The sequence below is a fragment of the Lycorma delicatula genome, chromosome 5, assembly GCF_047948215.1.
Source record: "Lycorma delicatula isolate Av1 chromosome 5, ASM4794821v1, whole genome shotgun sequence".
In the NCBI taxonomy this organism is placed as follows: Eukaryota; Metazoa; Arthropoda; class Insecta; order Hemiptera; family Fulgoridae; genus Lycorma; species Lycorma delicatula.
This window is the reverse complement of record NC_134459.1, coordinates 136,351,900-136,375,721: the sequence shown is the minus strand read 5'-3', so window position 1 is coordinate 136,375,721 and position 23,822 is coordinate 136,351,900.

The following is a 23,822-nucleotide window of genomic DNA, read 5'->3' as shown; positions in this document are numbered from 1 at the left end:
AAGCACGTTGAAGTGGTCCAAGTAAAGTTCAATACTTAACATTACACTAGAAATAAGTCATAAAGAGGAAAGAATAAATAAATAAACCAACGTCATCAATACTCATATATGAAAACAACACTATAAATAAAACAAGTATTCGTGGGTAATAGAAATAGCTATAATTTATACACTATCAAAGTGACATTCACTACACAGTGGCAGATTCATCCTGTGTTCACACTCCTAGAACCTATGTCACTACTCTGGTTACATCTCTCAGGTCCAGCACATGGAACGTTTTAGTCGCCTGATATCATCGCTTTTGTCCAATAAATTTACTGCCAGATAATTTATATGTATGGCTAACTCTTTTTGTACAGCGATTTAAATTTTTGGATCACTTCGTAAATAGAAGATAATCCTAGCTAATCATGAATTTTTCTACCTGTAACCAACCACGGCGCCTCTGTTATCGACCTCACCAATTTATTTTGGAATCGTTGAACTATTTCAATATTGTTGTTACTCGTCGTATCCCACAGTTGGATCTCATAGGATAATTCCTATGTATGGGAAAAGATATTTATGGGAATTCCTATGTATAGGTAATTCCTATGTAAGTCTATCCTTAGGTTTAAGGATAATTCTGTAGATAAACAATTTATTATATATTGATAACGGTGGTTCTGCCCAGCAACCAGTTTAGTTCCCTGTACCCATGTTAAGTTGTTTCCTTTTTTCTATCACGTGACACTTTCACGTCAGGCGACGATCCACGTATAGGCCAAAGTACCGTACCCGATCTGTGTGAGGGATGTAGATGCCATTTAGGTGGACCCGTGGACAATCTCTTCATAAATCTCACTTTCTCATCCAAAATGTCACATGAGTCGATTTGTTCTCTTTCCATTTCGTCAGCCCCGCGCGGATCTCTTCTAATTCTGTATGTAGTTTAGCAGGTGCTTGATTCGGATCGTGATCATCTTCTAGGATTGTCGTGTTATCTGCAAACGATGCTTCAGTGATGTAATCCGGATCAGGAAAGTCTGATGTGAAAATCGAATTTTCACATCAGACCCTTAGGTGTGATTTGAAGTTTCTAAGGACTCAGTTTTGGAGGCCCCAAAACTAAACCCCTAGGAACTCTCAATTTCGTTTCGTTTCGAAAAACCCAGATAATTTCTAATTGAACTTAACCTGGGAAAAGTACCCATCAAGGTAATTAAACCAAAGCCTGGAGCCTTTTTAAAGTCTTCTCTTCACCGATTACGCCTAGCACCTCCGATGTTGAAAAAGGCTTAAATGATACACATAGAGGGATCGGACTGTCTAGAAATTTAAGTATTTTATCTTCATCAGGACCGTGTACATACCAGATGAGAGGCACATAGGTTGACCTTTTCGGAGACGGTGCTAGCCCATGTCCTATCCAAAACTTTTAAGGAAGACGATATAGGTGGGGCCCGCAGGAGATGCTTGATGGCTTTCTACATACATAATTGAAATTTTTGGTCAATAAGTTATGTCTTCTCTAGAAATATAAACCTGTAGATCTCTTGATGAAAATACAATTCGCTATTTATTAAATAACACAGTGAATCACAAACTGTGCGCCCCGGGGAGCCGCGGCCTCTTCACAGGGGACCACGAAATATTGTAAAAGCTTCATAATTAATTGAACCAAGACATTTACAATTATTAATTTAATGTTAGTAAAATAAAAAAATAATGAAAAAACACGAGTTTTAAATATTTTTATCTCTTACTTACGAGTAGTCAAACTTTTATTTAGGGCGCCACGGAAAATTTTGGGAAACACTGCATTAAGGATGAAAACAAAAAAAAATGTTATAAGTAAATAAAATAAAATGTAAATGGCAAAACATTAAATTCCACTCCCCTTTTATTGAAGTTTAAATTTAAAAACCTTTAGATGTAAAAATCTAAATCAAAAATGAATTAAAGATTTAGATTTATGTTTTATCTAATTAGTATTATTAAAATCCCATCTACAGAAATATCATTTTTCTAACAGATCAAATTTTAATATACACTTGAATAACTTGAGCAGTAAAAATTTTAAATCGTTAAAAATAAACATTCAAATGGAAGTTTGTTTCTCATTGCCGATTGATTATGCTGAATAATGTAAAAATGGATTTATTTTTCTGATTTGATACGAGTGAATATTGTTGTTTATTAGGAATGAGCAACTACCTTTTTTTTATAATAAAAACAGCAAATCCCTAGAAATGAAGGCTTGGGAATGTTATATATAAAAGGTGATTTAATTTGCAAAACATTTATATTTTTTTTATCCTAGCATTCTCAAGGTTGTTTACTCGAGAGTAGGCGTAGGCATTATAGGTATTTAATAAGTATGGTAAATTTAGCGATTGAATAAAATTCGAAAAAACTGAAAAATAATGTTTTTATTTCGTTGAAAATACAATATTTTTCATTCTAGATGTCTTGTGGTAGTTTATTATGATTCTTCAAATTTCATAAACACATTGATTAGTAAATTAGTTAAAAGAAATATAATTTTAATCCAAAGATTGTTAGTTTTTAGCCTTTTAAAAGTTACTGAATTTGTACCCAAATACGTTTATGTGTCCTTTTTTAAGATAATTTATTTATACGCATGATTAGATATATTATAAAAACAAAAAAAATTGATTAATATTATAAATACAAAAAACAGATGTTTAATGTTGTCATTAAACATATTTTAACATCTGTCGGAAATAAACAACACGATTTTGTGGTGTGGATGAAAAATATGTTTCAAACGTGGTTCATTTCAAATTAAACTGAGCTTAATATTTTAAAAGATCTATAATTTATGATATAAAAAGCATTATGTGTATATGTCATAAAATAATAATTATATAAATAATACATGAACTAAGTTATAATTTTATACAATTTAAAAATTATTGTGGAGTAAATAATTTAATGAATTCTAATAATTAATTATTGTTCATTGACTACTTTGTTAAATATACAAACATTTTTACAGTATCTATAGTTTATGAAAGCAAATGATAGCATATGACAACTAAATAAATGTATTCTTAATTTAATAAAGAAATACGAAAGATTTCTGAAATTTTATGGTATGTAAATGTTATGGGATATATATTATGGTATAGGAAATTTGTACAATGTAAATAATGAAAATCCTGACCACAATTCTATCTAGGAACTTTTTGGGTAATATGCAGAAAAACATTTTATAATCCGTCATGAAGACTAATAAATTCATTATAAATTATCTTAATTTTAACTACTACTGTATTTACTTATAATTCGCAACAGTTATTTTTTTCAAATACAGTTTACATTTTACGATGAAGTGATAAAAAATATTAAACCCTAGCTGAAAGTCGAACCTGCAAGTATCTGACCAAAAAACCAGTTGACATTCTAGGTTGGTCAGTTGGTTAAAAATGTTAGTTTGTTAAAATATTTTGAGTATTTCATTACTACAGAAAACAAAAAAAAGAGCAGTGTACGTTGCGCAGTATTCTAAGCCTGTACTGTGAATAAAAGGCAAGGACTTACAAAGCCGTTAGTACAACCTGTTACACTTAATTTTAAACTATTTTGCCAGTTTGTATGCTACACAAGTGAAACTTGTAAAATCTTTTAACAATATTAGAGTATGCCTTAAAAACATTTTATAATTTATATTAATAATCACATTACTGATAATATATTCGCAAACATTAGTATTTTATTAATTAAGTTATATAACATTTTATTCAGTTTAGTTTATTTCGCTTCTATTCAACCAAAATTGAGTAATGTTGTAAAATAATGGCAAACGTAAGGCACTTTATAATTATCATATTCCTTTAGATGTATAACTACAGTCAGCACGTATGAACAGACTTTAACTGTTTACTTTTGGTGTCATTTGTCACACGTATATTAATTCATACTTGCATGTGCGTGTCATCTGTAACAACATGTACTCAGACAAAGATTGCGCAACAGATTTTCTGCAACTAACTTAAATTTACCTCTGGTAATTCCCTACTTCCTTTTAAATAATTCTACCTTCCCCTTGTATCTTCTATAAATATTTATAATGCTTACATTCAAATTGAATACGTTAAATTTTCATTCATGTTGTATAGATAATGATATTCTCTCAAAGATTACTACTTTGTTACATAATCGTGTAAGTTAACTTAATATTTAATATAAAAAATTAAATAACTCGTTAATTATGATATTTCAGCATAAAAATTAATGAAAATTATTAAAAACAAGAAATAATTCAAAATTTATTAATTCAGAATTTTATCGACTAGATTTTATTCATTCCAAGTAGTGAATTAAAAAGAATATTTGATTCCGTTAACTGAAATGCATACATCTTACGGACATATAATTACAAAAAAAAAAGAAAGTAAATAAAAACTATTTGGTATAATTTACAAAAAAAAATTGTTTTACGATTATACTTTCCTTTTAAAGGAAAAAAAAATTATAACATAATTAATAAATTACATCAACATTTATATTTTTCTCAAACTTCTAATTAACATTTATTTATAGGAGGTGTTTATTTAAAGATCATGGAAAGCTTAAAAATATGATTGTACATACTGAAAAAAAAATTCGGTGAAAAATAGGCGTAAAACTTTTATTTTCCGTCTCTTGTTTATAAGTTATATATATTGTTACCACATATAGACCTAATTTAATATCGGCGGGCGATAACAGTAGCAACGATGTGAGCAGGGCGCCCAGTATACGAACGCGTTGATACAAGCATCACTCCCACCTCGCAGATGACCGCGCAGTTCTCCCACCATAGCGGCGCTACAGCCCCATAACTCTCAGGCACTAATAAAAGAGCGTTCACCACGGTAATCGCAATTCATCGCCGACTACTACCTGAAGAAGAAGTTGGAAGAAGAAGTTCCCTGGCCGGCTCAACATCGGACCTCTCGACGGATGCCAACATCCCCGCCGGAGCAGCAGGCCTAGCCGGCCAGCCGAGGGAGCCGCCGGACGCGGACGCTACCTTCCCACTCCAGGTCCAGCTCGTCGGGCTCAGCAGCAAGAGCCAGCCCAGCATGGCATCGCTCGAGAAGAACCGCCTCGGCCGCACCGGCGAAAGATGACTGACGCCGACCCGACACTGCGGGGCTTTGGGGGCCACCACTACCACGCTGTAGTGGGGACCCAACTGCCGCTGAGGGTAAGCCCGGTCGGACTTCAATGGACGAGTCGTAACTCCCCGACTTCGCCGGAGACCAGCTTCCAGAAACAACAGCTCTTCTCGAGCTAACGCTAAAAACGGCCCTTTTCAGAGCCATCACAAGGTTATGAATTACGTGCCGTCGAACCATTCGGCGAAAAAAAAAATATTTATATTATTTGTAAACTCATTGTTCAATATTTGCAACCTTATAAGTTTGAAACAATGAGGAAATTGTTTGAAATAAAATTTATTACGCCTGAAATATCTTTTATTGATAATATTCACGTTAATATATGTATGTACTTTTAATTATATTATCGGCCATTTTTTTATTTCTTTATTCTTTATTTATCTACTTTATTCCCACTCCATGGCGGAGTGATACATCTCGGTTTTTCATCCAGATGTCCGGGATCTGGACATCTGGATGAAAAACATTGCCATGTTGGTCAAAAACATTGACCAGGATGGTCAAGCATTGCCATGCTTGACCATCCTGGTCAAGCATGGCAATTTTCATACGCTACAAAATTACATTTCCATATCCCACGCACAAGCTTCAAGCTTATCTGGCAATATCATGAAGCAATGACAAAAAAAAAAGATTTCTGGGATCATATCCAAAATATTCATTTTTCACCAAATAAAAATAACTAGTGTCATAATACATAAATGAAATCAGTGAAATTGTATCCTGCAGGAAATAATATATATTTAATTTGTATATACCCAAACCTAATTAGGTAGTTGGTTTCATTTGGTTTACATAGATATGAGATTTGTACAACAGCACAAAATGGTAAAGAAGCTATTTCAATAAATTTGAGTTTCCCGGCTGTTGTAAAGCATAAATAATTTGTTGCAATAAAACATCATATTTTGGAGTTTTACATCGATTTTTATTTGTTCAATTAGTCCAAAATAACTAAAGTATCACTACATATATATATATATATATCACAAAGAAATATAAATATTATTAAATTTGAGAAAAGTAAAATAAATAAAAAACATATTTGCAAGACTTAAAACTAGTAAGTATATAATACATTTTCAATATTTTCAAAATGTTGACTTTTTTAGGTTGGTGCAAATAAAAAAAAAAGATAATATATACTTTTTAGTTAATTAATATATATATATATATATATATATTTTTTTTTTTTTTTTTGGAGTCGGAAATCGGTTTTATTTTTTTGAAAAGTTTTTTATATTTTACAATTTTTAGTTTAGTTTAAATTTTTTAGATAAGGTCTTTATAAATCAATATTTATAAACAAATAATTGTGAATATTTAAAAATTAGTTTCTGTGCAGTATTTTTGCACAGAAACGGTGCATAAAGACTGCAATCGATCATGAGCTAGAATTCAATGGAGTGAATATTTATTATTTTTATAGTCTTTCTAGATGAAAATAAGCAAATTACTATTGGTAGTCGGCATAAAAAGTTACAGAGAAACAATTGCTACAAAATTTACCAAAGGCTATTTTGAGTGCGGAAAAATATATAAATTTTTATCTACATTAATTAATACTTTTAATTTTTTTTAAATTTTACACGCATGTATTTTATTACAATGACTTCAATGTACGAAATATAATTATACTATAATAATAATCCGTTTCTAGTACATGTTAAAAAACAATCCTAAAAATGTTTGTAAATTGTCTTGCATACTGTATAACATTTTTTTTTAAACACCTTATACCGTTATAAGTGGGAAAACTTACAAAAAAACCACGCAAGAAACTTCAGAACTTCCTCTTACTAATATTTACTATTAACTAATAAGTCTACGTATTCATCTATAAATGATTTTTGTTTCCGTTTGTGTAGAAAAAATATTACTTTATAAATAATTTTTAAATATAATTAATGAAAAAGTACCATAAATTTTCTATTTTCTATTTAACGTTTACGGAATTGCTAAAATAATTTTGATTAATATTTTTTATATTGTGATTTTCTTGCTTGATTTTTTCTTTAAATCAACTGTGTAATTTTCTTTTATTAGGATTTTACCACGGATTCCCTTGACCAATCCAGTAAATGCTATGGAAGTTTTTTATTTCTATCCCGTCTTGAAGTGATGTGATGTGATGTATTATAGTGTACCGATCGGAAAGAAAAAATTTATTTATTTAGATAACGTAAGAGGTGATGTCAACCGTCGCAGTTCACATGCAGTATAACATACCTAGATTTCCTCGCACGAATAAATATCAAATAAAAGAAAGCTTACTCTTTCTTTTATGGAAATCAAAAAGAAAAATACAATAAGAAGACCGCGTCAGCCAGTATGTAGTCTGGCTGTATGTAAAAAACGAAAGGAAACAGGTAATTTTCATGGGGAAGGGGCGTCAACATTCACTTCATGGGTTTGTATATTTATATATATACAATCTAGAAACACCAAGAAAATTCTTATTACGTACATTTGTTTGGCTTTATATTCGCTTAATAATAATCACTTAATAATATTATATACTTATTAATATTAATAATATTATTTGTTCGGCTTTGTATTTACTTAATAATTAATAAGTTATATGTTGTAGAAAAATATGTCACAATAATTTTAGAAACAAGATTCTATTACTATTATTATTATTTTAATGTAATATTATTAGTTTATTTTGCCTGTGAACATCATTTACAGGCAAGTGCTATTTAAATTGTGTAATGCATTCTAAGATTAAAATAATTCACCAGCTGTTCAAATATTGTAATGAAAAAATTCGCTACTAATTTCTTTATAATAATTCGAGCTAGGTTTCTATACTGTTCACTATTGACAGGCTATGGAAAATTAAATTATTGGTTAAAGGACATGAAGATTTTTAAAGATATTTTATTAATGTTGCATAGGAATTGTGAAGAAATGGTTGAATTATACTTTGGTTTATCGATAAATGAAAAAATTTCGGTAAAGATTGCATTAAGTGTTATCCCATACGGGAGAACTGGTTAGGATACGGATACGGATGTCTTTAGTAATGGGTATCTCCCTCCTCGGGGTTAAATATATAAAATATATAGAAATTTCTTTGCAGTAATACATATATATATTTGTACTTATTTTAGCTTTTGGCTTAAACTTCATTTTTATATTTTTTAGCGATAGATCTTAATTATTTTCGTAGTGAAATAAACTAATTTCGATACAAGTTTTTTTGGATAGTGCTACTTTACTGTGTATGTATTTGCCTTACCCTGTGAAAGATAACGGATCGTAATCACAGTATGTCAGTAAAACTTGAAAGGTTTAAAATTCCTTAACTCGATTATACCTGCCACCAGTTGTTCTGGATTCTAATAAGGACACACTCTAGTTTGAGGAAACCTGAGGCGTAACAAAGGGAACACAGTTGTATGTATACTATGTTTTCAAAAACAAGGGTTAGTGATGCCTGAGGCCTTAATTAAAACTGCTGCAATAAACTCATAACTTCCATATTGCTTCACGACACGATTGTCAACAACTCCTATCTTTTTATGAATAAAGTATAATAGAAATAATAATAAATTTTTATGCATTGAAGACTTACTTAAATATGTCTGGGTATGAAGTTATAAAAAGTTTTCAGATATTCTAAGCAACAGTGGTAATCAAAAAGGGATGGTGGAAAGTAGTATTTTTATTGTTTTGTGGGAAGTGAGATATGTAACAAACCGAGACAAGAATCATAAAGTTCAGTTTCTTTCGTTGTGTGCTTTCTATGACCTAATTTTCTTAAGGAAATTATAACGTGCATAATTAAATTATATTTATTTCTGTATTATAGTTTTTATCTGTAGATGTCATTTAATTTCACATATTGTTCTTTGATATTCGTAATTTCTATCACAGTTAAATATTTATGACACCTACAAACACAAATATAAATAGAATAAATTAATAAAAATTATTCGCTTTTTACTCTTAAAACAAAGAAAAATATCTTAAAAATTATACTGATTAAAACATCAGTTTATGAAAGTGACTGTTATGGATTTGTTGCCAATTTATAATAACTACCAACTAAAAAATATTTTTTCAATTCTATTTAAAAATAATTTCGTTCATGAAGTTAAAATTAGCAGGTTGATAATTATAACGATACTATTATTATTATTATATTGATTATAATAATGATAATTAAATAAATTTGAATTTTATGCGATGTTCTTCAATGTACGCTTAAATATATATTTATAGACTCTTAAAATATTTTTTTCTTATCTTCAAAATATGGCCTATACTACTTTATTCATTGTTTATAATTTCTTTTTTCATGACACTGCAAAATATAGTCTACTCACTTAATAGTATATTAATTTTATGTTCTGTAATAATTTTTTCCATAATTTACAAAACTTTCCTGGATACAGTAAGGAAAATCATGATGTGGTTCTCTGGAGTGCAGTGCATAAATAAGCATTACTGAAGCGAATTCTATCATCTGAAAAATAATCTATACTTTTTATCTTTACATTTTTAGCGTACTTGATTTTTAAGAAGGATATCTCAATTTGAACCATCTGTTTTTTTAATTTTTTTTTAAAGTATGTATAAGCTTAATTCTTCATGGAAAGGACAATTTCAATGATTTTTATTTTTCAGAGGAACTAATTCTGTGATTCCTTCCTAAGTTTTTTTCTAGATAACTAAAGATTCTTTATTTCATAACGGATAAATTTCTTTCTTTTTCATCACCTTCAACGCTTAAATAGAAAAAGCGTAATGATACGCTGTCTGACGGTCATCTTGATATTGAAATTATTTTCACACAAAAAAATGTCCAAACTACCCTCTTAAAAATATTTGTCCGCATGAACTTCAGCCCACAATGGTTGAGAAAAAGAGCGAGAGATAATTTCCCGTCTTTTTCTTTTTTTTATCAAAATACAAATGTGTTGTCACTTAAATATGAACGGCTTTCATACGGAGAGGATTTTTAATTGATATAATTCACGGTAAAATAAAAATTTAATTTATAAATTGAAACTATAATTAACCTTTTTAAATAAATATAACCTGCTTCAGTAACACCATACAAATGCTAAAAAAATTATACGTTTTCCAATATTTTATTTACTTTACGTTTGTGATGCCGGCAGCAAATTAAATCCAGCAACAGCTTAATAACCGTTAAATTGGTACTGACTTAAATAAGGCTGAATACTCATAATTACAAAATAACTTTTTATTTTACAAATGAAAACTAATTTATTTATATTATTTTTATCTTTCGTCATTGGAAATATTGTTTAAAAAATATAAAATAAAATTTTCATAAATATTACAGTACCCTCTCAATTGAATGTATAAACTATAACAGATTAAAACTAATACATGTATAAACTAATACATAAACATAATTATACTGTGGATAAAAAGTTTTTCTTAATGCAATCTTATAGAAAGCTTGTAGTGTTTTGTCATTCATGCTAAAAATAAGGGCTGCTTGTTATGAAAATCCTTTGCTTGGTGATGTTTTTTCTTCAGGCAATAAATGTTCTTTAATAATTTTCTATTAAATATAATTTACAAACAACTAAATAATCAGGGCTTTTACCCGTCACTGGTTTTTTATTTGTATTTATAAAGCGTAAAATCATTTTTTTTTTTTATTTTAGCGATTCCAATTGCTGTTATGGGAATACTGTTTCATAAAGCATTTATGCAATACCAGAATATTGGAATAAAATAATAATAAATAAAAACATAGATTTAATGAAAAAGTACTCTACCTATCTTGAATCCAATTTTTAAATAAAATAATATAATAAATAATAAAAACAATTGGAAATTTCCGCTTGAAATAGCGTTTTAAAAAAATATTATTCAAGGATTGAAAAAAAAAACTGAATCGTTTACCCGAAATTTAATGGTTTCAAACATCGGTACCTGCTATTAACATTTGAATAGCTCATTATAATTAATACTGTAGAGGTCGTTGCACGTGGATGACCACGACGATTCATTACAATGTTTTTTTTTTTTAATTTTATGAAATTGAGCTAACCTTATTAAAAATATTTGTATAAAAAATTATTGGAATTTATGATAATTAACTAAAATGACTGGTTTAAAATCTTTAAAAAGTGTATTTTATTTTATAATATTTACTCCTATATTGTATAACCAATAAATATGATTAAAAAATACGAATAACATCTCCACTCAATTATGATTGGATATATTTCTATTAATTTGAAACAAGGAAAAATAAATTTCATTAAAAATGTTAAATTACAGTCAATGGAAAAAAAAGAGATCGCTGGGAATACATGAAAATAATTTATTATCTAAAACAACAAACGCACAATGCACGTTCAGGAAGATTGCATTTAATATAAAGTAAAAATAAATACACTTAAAAATCATACTGCTAATACTTTTTTTATCCTTGTTACGTAGATTTTCTTGATTTTAATCGAGAATTTCAGAAAGAATTTTAACACAATAATGAGTTCAAAATGTTACACATTTTGAGTAAACTTTACTCAAATTGGTGTAAAACTTTACAACCCATCGGGTTGGTCTAGTGGTTAACGGGTCTTTCCAAATCAGCTGATTTGGAAAGTCGAGAGTTACAGCGTTCAAGTCCTAGTAAAGCCAGTTATTTTTACACGGATTTGAATACTAGATCGTGGATACCGGTGTTCTTTGGTGGTTGGGTTTTCAATTAACCGCACATCTCAGGAATGGTAGAACTGAGAATGTACAAGACTACACTTCATTTACACTCATACATATCATCCTCATTCATCTTCTGAAGAATTATGGAAACGGTAGTTACCGGAGACTAAACAGGAAAAAGAGAGAGGTGTAAAACTTTACACCAATTTGTTTAACATGTGATTAAACGATTTTATTTTACAGAATTAATTCTAGTCATTCTAACAAGTTTAAAATCATAAAAATTTAATACATTAAAAACGTGAATATCTTGCAACGCCGTGTACATAAATATGTGCTCAAAACGTTTTCACAGACGCCTTCTTAAGTGTTATTTTTTGTAATTTATATTTCCATGTATTTACCTTAACATTATTTTCATGTTTATATTTTAAACTATTTATTTATTTTTATTTAACTTTAAGCAGATATATTTTATTAATAATTAATTTTGTAATTTATCATATTACTCGAATTCCTTTGATCTAGGCAAATGCTGGATTGTTCCTTTTCGTGTCCGTTGAGTCGTATGTTTACCCATTCCTGACACGATCTACACATTAGAATATTATTATCGAAAAAATAAAAGAATTATTTATATACTGAAAATTCTTTTTTTAAGTCGCTTAAAAATTAAGTGTAAAATTTGTTTCTTATACAATTACTAAAAACTGTTTTATCGTATTATGAAAAAAATTATTTCAACTGTTTTCCACTTGCCAAATTAAAAATATCGTAACATGTTGAAACCAATTACAAATTCAACAATTGGTTTAAAATTAAGGTATTTATACATTTTTCGAATCACTGTATTTCTTAAATTACATGTTCAATTAATTACAGATAAACTGAATTAGAGATCTAAAATTGGAATTAACCTGTTAAGTGAAGATTTGTTACACGTACTTAGATTGGTTTTATACCAGCAGACTAGTTCAAATTCTTTAATACATTTTTACGCACAACACGCTAATGTTCGTGAGCACAATGAGAAAACAAATCAGATAGACTCTCTGAAGTTTCGTTTTAATATACTATTCGATGCAGAGTTAGATTACCTAAAATCTATTTACATGCAGTTCAAACATGTTCAAAAAATACATTGTTAGTTGCATTAAAACATAGCCATCTGAATGTTTTACATTTAATTGTTATTCAATAATAAATGATACAGTTATATTTCATTTTAATTTAATCAAGTGTTACTGTTTCAACTATTGTAATAAAATTAGATAAACTACTATTCATATTTCTTAAATACATATATATACATATAATGCAAGTCTTGATAACATTCAATATTTCTTTTCCTGATATAATAATGTAAGGACAAAGGGAGGTATTGGATTTATATCCTTAAAACCAACCTAATAATTATCTCAACCTTTCCCCTCATTATTATATCAACATAACAACACAACCGTTCTGATATTCTTATCCTTGGGGATATTTATGATCTTATACTCGCATAAAATATATTTTCATTTAAAATCGCATGATTCAAGGAGTATACTCTTCTTGGAACTCCTATATACGCTATCTGTAAGGTTAAAAATTATTAAATTATGAGAGTTTAATTCAGTTGAACTACTTATCTTTTGAAAAGTTTATTATATTTCATCGTTATCCATATATTTCATTAGTTTATTGAAATCCTGTTAGTAATAGGTTATTTAACGATATAAATTTGGAATTATTATTATCATTATTTTTTAAATTTTGATTTCTATGTTCTTTTTTTTACTTATTTCGATCCATTGAAATTTTTCATTGTTAAAAAGAAAGATAACAAGTGATCTATTATAATAATTTAAGTTTTTATTATAAATAAAATAAATTTTAATAATACTTTAAAACCTATAAAAGATAAAAAATAATAGTAATTTTTCTGACCTCTAACTATTCCACAGGTGATTTTATTCTCTTTTTAAACAATGTGAAGAAGGTTAATGACCTTAGACGTCGATGTCAATATACTCAAAAATAAAACAAAATAAATACTTTTATATTTTAAACTTAAAGAAATTGGGGCAAAGTTTTACCAGTAACTTACTAAAATATAATTTTGCACTGAAATATTATATAAACTGATTTAAAAAAAAAATAATAATACTATTTTTTTTTTTTTAATAATATTTTTACTTCCTTGTACGAAGTAAAGTAAGTATTGAGACTGCGAAAAATTAACGGTTTTCAGATTTCTATGGAAGTATCCATTTTAACCGTCCCTGAATCCATTTTGACTAGTTTCGGCGTGACGTCTCTCTCTTTTTTCCTGTTTAGCCTCCGATAACTACCGTTTAGTTAATTCTTCAGAGGATGAATGAGGATGATATGTATAAGTGTAAATGAAGTGTAGTCTTGTACATTCTCAGTGCAACCATTCCTGAGATGTGTGGTTAATTGAAACCTAACCACCAAAGAACACCGGATCGCTGAAACTCCCGGCTTCCAAACCAGCTGATTTTGGAAGACGCGTTCCCAACTAGACCAACCCGGTGGGTTCGGCGTGACGTCTGTACGTACGTATGTATACGTAGGTATCTTGCATAATTCAAAATCGATTACCCGCAGGATGTTGAAATTCTTGATTTAGAACTATTGTAATATCTAGTTGTGCACCTCCCGTTTTGATTTCAATCGACTGGACCAAAAGTGAGAAAAAAAGCCCCCAAAAAATATTTATTTTTTCTTAAGTGCAATAATATGCTCTCATTGAGAAATTTTCAACGATATATCATAAGTGGTACTAATTTTCATTGGTTCCAGAGTTATAGCCGAGTGATATTTTAATTAATGAAATATTTGGATCTTACAAGGGGAAGGCACATCGGTTCGAATAAGACTTGATCTTTTTTTTAAACTATTTTGTTTTTAATTTAAATATATTGATTTATTAATTAACCTCTGAATGTAAAAAAGTTTTACGATAAATAATAATTCAATAATAACAATAAGGAAAAAATATATATGTATATTTATTTATATTAAAATATTATCAGAAGTTATTAAAGAAATAAAATTTTATGTACTTTTCATTTTAAAGAAATGTTTATGTAATTTAATAGGCGTACAAGGAAGTCGTGTTTTCCATATTAGATTTAAAAAAAAAAATTTTTATATACTTAAATTAATTTTTATTTAAAATTCACATAATCCGCAACGTCTCCTTGTCTGACCTAAACTTTCGCAAAAAATAAATGTGAGAAATCTAGATCTTAATAAAAATAAACCATAAATGCGGAGAAACTAAAAAAAAAGTAAAATGTATATTATTGTGTTACCTTATATTTTAAAACTAGTTTTGATGATTTAGGCGCTAAAATAGTTAATGCAAAGATTTATCGATTAAATATTAAATAATGAGTGAAAAAACTTCATATCGTCTTTATAAATATTGTTATCTTTTGTTTAAAAATCTTCTACATTCGTTTTTTTTTTTTTTTTAATTAATATGTGACTACCAGAGCGTTGATAAAAACTTAATCTAGAAAAATTCTTTTATAGCATTCTATTTGTTGATGAGTAATGATTGAATATTCATAGAAAATATTTACATTGGATGGATCACGAAATTCCTTCTTTTTTGCCAATGGGAAAGAAAATAAATGCTCAACGCATATCAATACATATTTCATCCTAATGCATATATGATATTACAAACTTACTACTCTTTATGAGCGTTCAATTTACAATATATATAATTTATTTTTGTAACAAAGAAAATAATTGTAGTTGTATAACAACAGAAAAATGATTGTTATTAGTTTATCAACAAAAGCAGAAGAAAAAGGGGGAATTTACATACATATAAATATGTATTTCATTTTACATAATATATCATGATTATGATTAATAAAGGAAACATAAAATTAATTCTAATAAACGGGAAATTTTTAATAACATAGAGGTAAAGAAATATTTAAGGTGTTGGATTCTAAAACAATCTTGAAACTGTCACAGTTCTAGAAAATTTTGAAGGAATTTTATAAAAAAAGAAAAAAATAGAATTTAGAAAGGAATAAAATTTATATAAATTAATCAATTCAATTCTTATATAGACTGACTCATACAACTGTAAAATATTTGTCTCAAAAATATAAAATAATTTCTGTTTTAATCCGACAACTGAAACATAATCTTTAAACTTGTTTTAATTATTCAAAACAAACTATGCATTGAAAAGAAGCATAAAAAACTGACTTTTATACGTCAATGTTTCTCTTTTTCGTAGATCGTTTATTATTTGATAAAGTATTGGAATAAATACATTTGTTTTAGTAGTTCTGTATCTCTCAGGACCACTTTATAATCCTATTAGTTCATTGATAAAAAAACTTAACTCTAGTTGTATTTATTGGTTAAATTGTACTTACACACACACACACACACACACACACACACACACACACACACACACACACACACACACACACACACACACACACACACACACACACACACACACACACACACACACACACACACACACACACACACACACATATATATATATATGCAATATATATATATATATATATATATAATATATATATATATATATATATGCAGTTTGCACTTATTATTTGCATATTTCACTAAAGATGAGACATAAACTTAAGTTTAATTGTTACTATTTATAAAAGAATACTATGGAAAAAATTAATCGTATTTGTTTTTGAAAATCACTCTTTTTTCGATTAAATACTTTTTACATAACATTTGGAAATCTAAGGGGAGGTTCCTTGTCACAAAAAAAGCTCTTAGGTTTTCTACTATACTGGTAATTAAAAAATAAATGTTTCCAATGTTTTATTGAATGACCATATATTGTTTAGAAACCAGGATAATATAAACAAGCGATAAAAAAACACAATAAGACAATACTATTTTCAGAATAAAATAATTTGGTAGCTACGTGAAACATAATATTAAAAATACAACAAAAATATTAAAATCACTAACAGTATAAACCCGTAAAAATAATTATTTAGAAAAAAATACAAATATATGATCAAATAAATTTATATATTAATTTTACATAGAATATTTACTTTAACTCAAACATAACTGTAGTATAAACGATCAAAAAATAACGTATCAGCGATCACTATTGCTGCTGCTCCGGAAATCTAAGTAAGAAAAAAACAGTCAAGACACAAAGTTAAAGACGCAAAATATTTGTGATATGATTACGAATTTTACAAAAAACAACGGATAAAAAACATGAGAAATTAAAAACTAAATAAATTAAAAAAAAACTATGAGTAATTATTAAATATATAGACAACTGATTAAAATATCAGTGATGAATGAATATTAAACTATGAAGAAAATCAAGCAGGAAAGATATCATCTTTTTTGAAAAACTTCTACGGAAATTTTAAACCGAAAGAAATTCCAAAGACGTAAAAAATAATAGTGAAATAAAGAATAAGTAAATATAATCCGCAGGGCAAGCAGTAAGGAAGATTGGGATTAGCCTCATTTTTTGGATAAAAAATATATATACTCGTAGTCGAGCTAAATTGATAAACTATCACTATATGTTTGATATTTAAAGTTTTAACCGATTTAAAATTAATATTTTAAAACAAAATAATTTATTTAATAGGTTATTATGTTTAAAGTTCATTGCCACGTTTAAGGTAACTGAAGTAATATCAGCTATACATTTTTATTTATATGAAAATTCTTTACTAAAAAAAAAAAATTAGGTTATAAGGAAGTACAAAAAAATGAATTTTAATATTTTTAAAATCATTTACAACTTATCGAATAATAACATAAGTAATGAAAGAAAAGATAAATGACAAATGAAAGTAAAATCCATCTAGACTCTTCTTTGATGTATTTGGATTATCAGTAGAAAGAAAAGTGAGAAGCAAAAACGTCAAAGATTAAGAGTAAAAAAAAAATAAATTCGAAATAAGATTACAAGCAATGAAATTAGGACAGAAATGGGAGCGCTTTACAAATTAAATTTACGTACGACGTTTAGAAATAAGCTGAGTTGTTTACAATTTGAACGTTTTCATATTACGAAGTCATATATGATATTTGTTCAAATCTTTAATTCGTAATTTTTAGAATGTATAAGTGTGTGTAACTTATATACATATTGTTACGTGTTTTACTGATCATCGAATTAAATTTTATATTGTTATTATCTTAAGAATTAATATTCTTTTAAATTGTTTTTTGCATATAATTTACTCCCTTAAATTTTTACATGCTTTTCTTTATTTCACTTTCGTTCCACGGTTACCACTTGCTAAACTGTATTTATATTTATATAAAAAATATTTGTACATGATTAGCACGTGTACCAAACGCGCGCGCGGGGACACACACACACACACACACACATGTGCTGCTGTGCGTAGTACGTGAGGCTGGGTAGTACACATGCGCAGTAGGTGGGGAGGAATAAATAAGCAGTAGTTTGGGTAGTACATATGCGCAGTAGCTAGGTCTGGGTAGTACAGGTGCGCAGTACGTATGTAAGGGTTGCACTCTTGTGCAGTACGTGAGGTTGATATTTTTTGTATGCTTCAATATATTTTTACATACTTCCATATGTTTCGATATATTTACTTCCTTGTAAGAATCAAAGGTATTATTGTCTTCGCGAAAAAATTCGGTTTTCAGATTTTAACAGAAATATCCATTTTGACTAGTTTCGGCGTGACGTCTGTATGTACGTATCTCGGGTAGCTGATAAACAACTAGCCGCAGGATGTTGAAATTTTGGATTTAGGACTATTGTAACATCTAGTTGTGCACCTTCCTTTTTGATTGCAATCGACTGAACCAAAAGTGTCCAAAAAAGCCCAAAATCCATTTTAAACTTTTTCTTAATTGCAATAATAAGCCCTTATTACGAGAATTTCAACGATATATCATAAATGGTACTTATTTTCATTTGTTCAAGAGTTACAGGCAAATTAAATATTTGGAAATTATAAGAGAAAGTTACATCGGTTCGAATCAAATGTCATCTTCTTTTTTTAAATTTATTTTAATTTAAATATATTGAGTAATTATTAATTATTAACCCGTGATTGTAAAAAAACATTTTACAATAAATTATTCAATAATAACAATAACAAAATATATATAAAAAAAAGGTAATTAGTGAAATAAAGTTTTATGTACTTTTAAAAATGTATATGTGTAATTTAATAGGCATTACTACATATGTGAATATGCAATAGATTTGGTGAAACATCTGATTATATAATATTAATTGAAAAATTTAATTTAGAATCGTACTATTTTTGGATTTTCTAGTTAATTTTATTTACATTAAAGTTAACTATAGAGTAACTGAAAAGTAGACTCTCACATGAAAAAGATGTACACTGATGGATGCATGCCCGATCTTTAACAAATTGCAAAAAGATCTTATCTTTTCGTTCAGAAGAACTCTGATATTTTTGGACAGTATTCTCTCATTCGGAGTTGATCATCATTTCGTTTATTTGTTTTCTGTTGCCAATCATTTAATCACTCATTAGTTTCATTTAATTCTTCTGATCTAAACTTGTATACACTTTCTCTACTTTTCAAATTTTCTCTCTTTTTGTATTCATCATCCTCTCTTAATCTTTTTATTTTTCCTCGATCTTAACGTTTTCTTCTTCTCTACATTTATCACGTTCTCTTAATATTTTTATTCTTCCTTTATTCTTAACGTTTTCTTCGTCTTATATTTATCTTCTTGTCGTTTTTTTGAGATATATTTCTTCATGTTATCTTTCTTTTCCCTGTATGACTGTTTCTTTTTCATTTTTGATTATTCACCAGATAATGTAATAATAAAAACTGAATATTTTACACCGTAACGTCGAAATTAACATTTGTAACCAGTAGACAGGAGTTCACTGAATGGAATAATTTTATTATTAACTTTTATTTAGACGACACACGAGAAATCTGAAACATTTGCTAATCAGCAACTCACGAAGATACGAATAATACTGATCTAGTAATATGAGTAATAAAGAGACTTTTACTCTATTCTAATATTTCAGGTAAGATTGTTGATTATAATTGTATAAACATTTGATATGAATAAAAACTAATATTTCAGCAGTTGTGTAACTGTCCACTTTATTAACGAGTTGGAGCATCATATCTCACTTTCAAACGAAATAAGGTTAAATGAAGTACAGTAAAAAATGAGTATATGTAATTTAATAGGCGTATAAGGAAGTCATTTGATGCCTAAATCAGATATTTTAATATATTAATGATACTAACTCTATTTCAAAGATTCTATAAGAATTAGTGGTATTTTGTTAGCGTGTTTTTGGAATAGAAAAGACGAATATACTCTAGAATGAACAGTCATCATCCGCGCAAGAGGAGGGTAGGTAAATCAACGGATAACGAGCAGATAAATCAAGTTGATGAGAATAAAGCCAAGCGTGCAAGACTGGAAATTGATAACCAAAAAAGCAATTGATCCATCCTAGAAATTTACAAGAACAATGTCAATCCCAGTTTCGTTTAATAGAAATAAGTCAACAGTGTAATGTTAGTTTAGAAAGTGAACGCCAGCGCTATTTAAAGCATAAAGCTAATGAAACACCAGAATAGTGATAGAAAAATAATGTAAATTATACTTTATAAATTTAAATATAATTCGATTAGTCTATGTATTGGGATAAATAATTTTGTTTAATTATAAAATGAAATGTGATTAATTAGTTGGTATTTAAGTATATAAAAGAAATTAATTTTTCAGAATTTGATAATATTGTTTGATTTTTATTTTATTATCTTAAAAAATGAAATTGTGCTAAAAATATTGTAATTATAAATGTAAAATTTACTTTACTAATAAACTAGTGTAGTTTCATAAAAAGTTAATTTACTGTGACTATATAATAGAAAAAAAAGAAGATTGTGAACATAGTTTTCTATAAAAACTGAAAATCTAAAAAAAAAATATTTTAACGTCATAATAAAAAATAGAAAATAATATATTCAAAAGTAAAGGACTACTGAAAAATAAAGTTTGGGATACAAAATATTTGAATTCAATTCGAGGAAAAAATTGTTCAAACAATGGATTACGCAGTAAACATAAAGAAAAGATAATTTTGATTTTAAAAAATTATCAATTATTAATTAAATTACTTCAACAAAATGAGCGCGCTAGGATATTCAGTATCGCATAAATTTTTAATATATGACAATGGTTTTTATGCAAAATGGAAATGATAGCTTCAATATACAATATCTAGTAAATCTCTTTTGATGAACTAAAGTTAAGGTGCAAAATAGAACTGAGGTCGCGCCCCATGTTTTTTATTATGGTCCCACAAAAATAGACAACAACTTTATACATATTATTTTGTTTTCAACAAAATATCTTTTTCTATTTCTGTTTACTGGATTTAGATCATTTTGTTCCTGGAACTGAATTGAATTATTTCCTATGCTAAATTTAAACTTTCAGTAGTCCTTTACTTTTGTAAATATTATTGTTTACTTTTTAGTACCATGTTTAAATATTTACTTTTTAAAATTTTCAGTTTTTGTAGAAAATCATGTTAAAAAAAATATATATATATATATATATATATATATATTTTTACTACTTTTACTGCTGTGTAAGTTGATTACACATCAGTTATAATTGTGGTTCCTGAAATGAATAATAATAATTCAAACTACTTATGTGATATCATTAAATTACAGTACTTTCTTTGGGAAGATTTATTTTTTTTACAATCGGTCGGCAAAAAGATAATGATCATAAATAAAATGTTATGGCTAAGAGTAACGTGTCAGGAGGCCATTCAAAAATAGCCACCTTAAATAAAATATTAATAAGATGCATCCCCTCTCATTACACGAACGAAGCGACTGGTTTATAAAAACGAAGGTAACGGATAACAAATAATAATCAAAAATGGAGGTAAAATTAGTATAGATTCTAAAAGTTTAAACTATATTTAACATAATAATCATTGTATAATCACCGGTCAAGCAATTCAATGACCATCCATCCATATCTTCAAAGGTCAGCGAGGTCCAGTACATAATACTGCCTCAATTGTCTTACTTCCTCAACATTGTCAAATAAATTCAGCGCCAGCTGATTCACGTGTTTGCCCACCTATGATGTGAAGTCCTTGCTAGTTCTCCGTACCTCCTCCCGAACACGTGACACACCAAGAAACTCGTGCACCTCATCGTTTCTAGCGAACCATTGAGCCTCTGATCCCATCCTGAGAATCTTATTTTGAAACCAATGGATGATTTCAACGTTACAATTTCAAATAGTTCCCATACTTGTGAACTATATCTCCATGCTGGTTTCAGGAATACCTTATACACAACAATTTATTCGTCAAGAACAAATGAGACAGTCTACCAAGGAGCCAGAACGGTCGTGGAAGTTTAGCCACTTCCCTCTTTCCTCTGACGTGATTTCCTCTTCTCTATGACGTGATCCATCCAGGTCAATCGGCGATCTAGGTATAACTAGGTATAGTACACTTAAAGTGATATATTATTTTTTTTACAGAATCGTAAAATATTTTGGTAGTTTTTGGATGGATATTTATATCAGATTTATGGAATAAATGCTTACAAGCAGCTACATCTATTTTTCGTGTAGTAGATAACTGAGTAGCTTGCTCTCTCGATTACCTGGTCAGAATTTATTATTAATTACAAGCTACTGATTGAGGACCTACCAGACACTATTGATAAGCCGGGAGGTGCAATAACATTGCTCTAGCCGAATCTTGGAATAGTCAATAGACTTTCCCACGGGAAAGCGCTAAGTTATACAAAAACATAAAAAAATAAGATTTTTTCTTAACCTTCACCTTCAAACTTGTTTGAAGGTTAAGAAAAAAGGTATATATATATATATATGTGTGTAAGTATGTGTGTAGCCAGGGAAATCCGTCACCTGGACACCCGCTATCATCATGGTTGTGGAAGCTTTCTTTCCTCCAATATTTTCCTCGATCTTAACACAGAAGCTCCTCCTGTAGACTAACATGCCCTTCTGGTTCTCTTTTCTATTACCTCATAAGACCTTATATTTCGGGAAGGGGTCAAGTACAGAGCTGAAAATCGGGTATGTTGTAAAACGCATAGGCTATTATTTTTACGTTAAAAAATTAATTTTAAAATGATATAAGGTCATCGACCAAGAGAAAAAATTCTTAAGTTCACTTCGAAGGAGGCTAGGGCCTCGATTTTTGGCTTAAAACTTTCCCTGGAGTAACACAAATGTATCCTGAAAATTTGACAGCAATCGGTCGGTTGCTTCTACAGTGATGCTGTTTCAAACGGATAGAATCACCATAAAAATTACATATGTGTGTATATATATATATAAATAATTGACTTATAAGCTACATTAAGAGTTAAACTTACGGGTAAACACAAAATACATTAGCTCGTGTAGAAATTAGAGAATTACCTTTATATTAGCGGTTTTTAATATCTCTAATTTTATTACTTAAACTTAATGAATAATCCAGCAAATTTCTGTAAAATAAAACCGTTTTCAAGAAGGTTTTACTTAAAATGTAAACCTAGGATGCCATTTAGCTTGTTAAACAGTTACTAATAAATATTGCCGAAAAGTATAAAAAAAATAAAGAAATAAGTTAGATAATAATATTATTAGATAAGGAAATAATTATTCTAATTTATTATGTATATTTTTAATTATATATTGTTTTCTGAAAATAATAGTAAAAAAAAAGGAAAATGAAAAACAGTGCTTAAAAAACACTATAAAAAAACTTTCATTAATATTAACAACAGTTTTCGCTTCTGATATTGCAAGAAAAACTGGAAAACTAGTATAAAAACATATAAACCACCTAAACGTCCAGTTCATACTAATCCCCACGTCTTAATATGTGCTTCTTACAAAGGTTGGATATAACCTTTTTTTTTTTTTTTACAGAG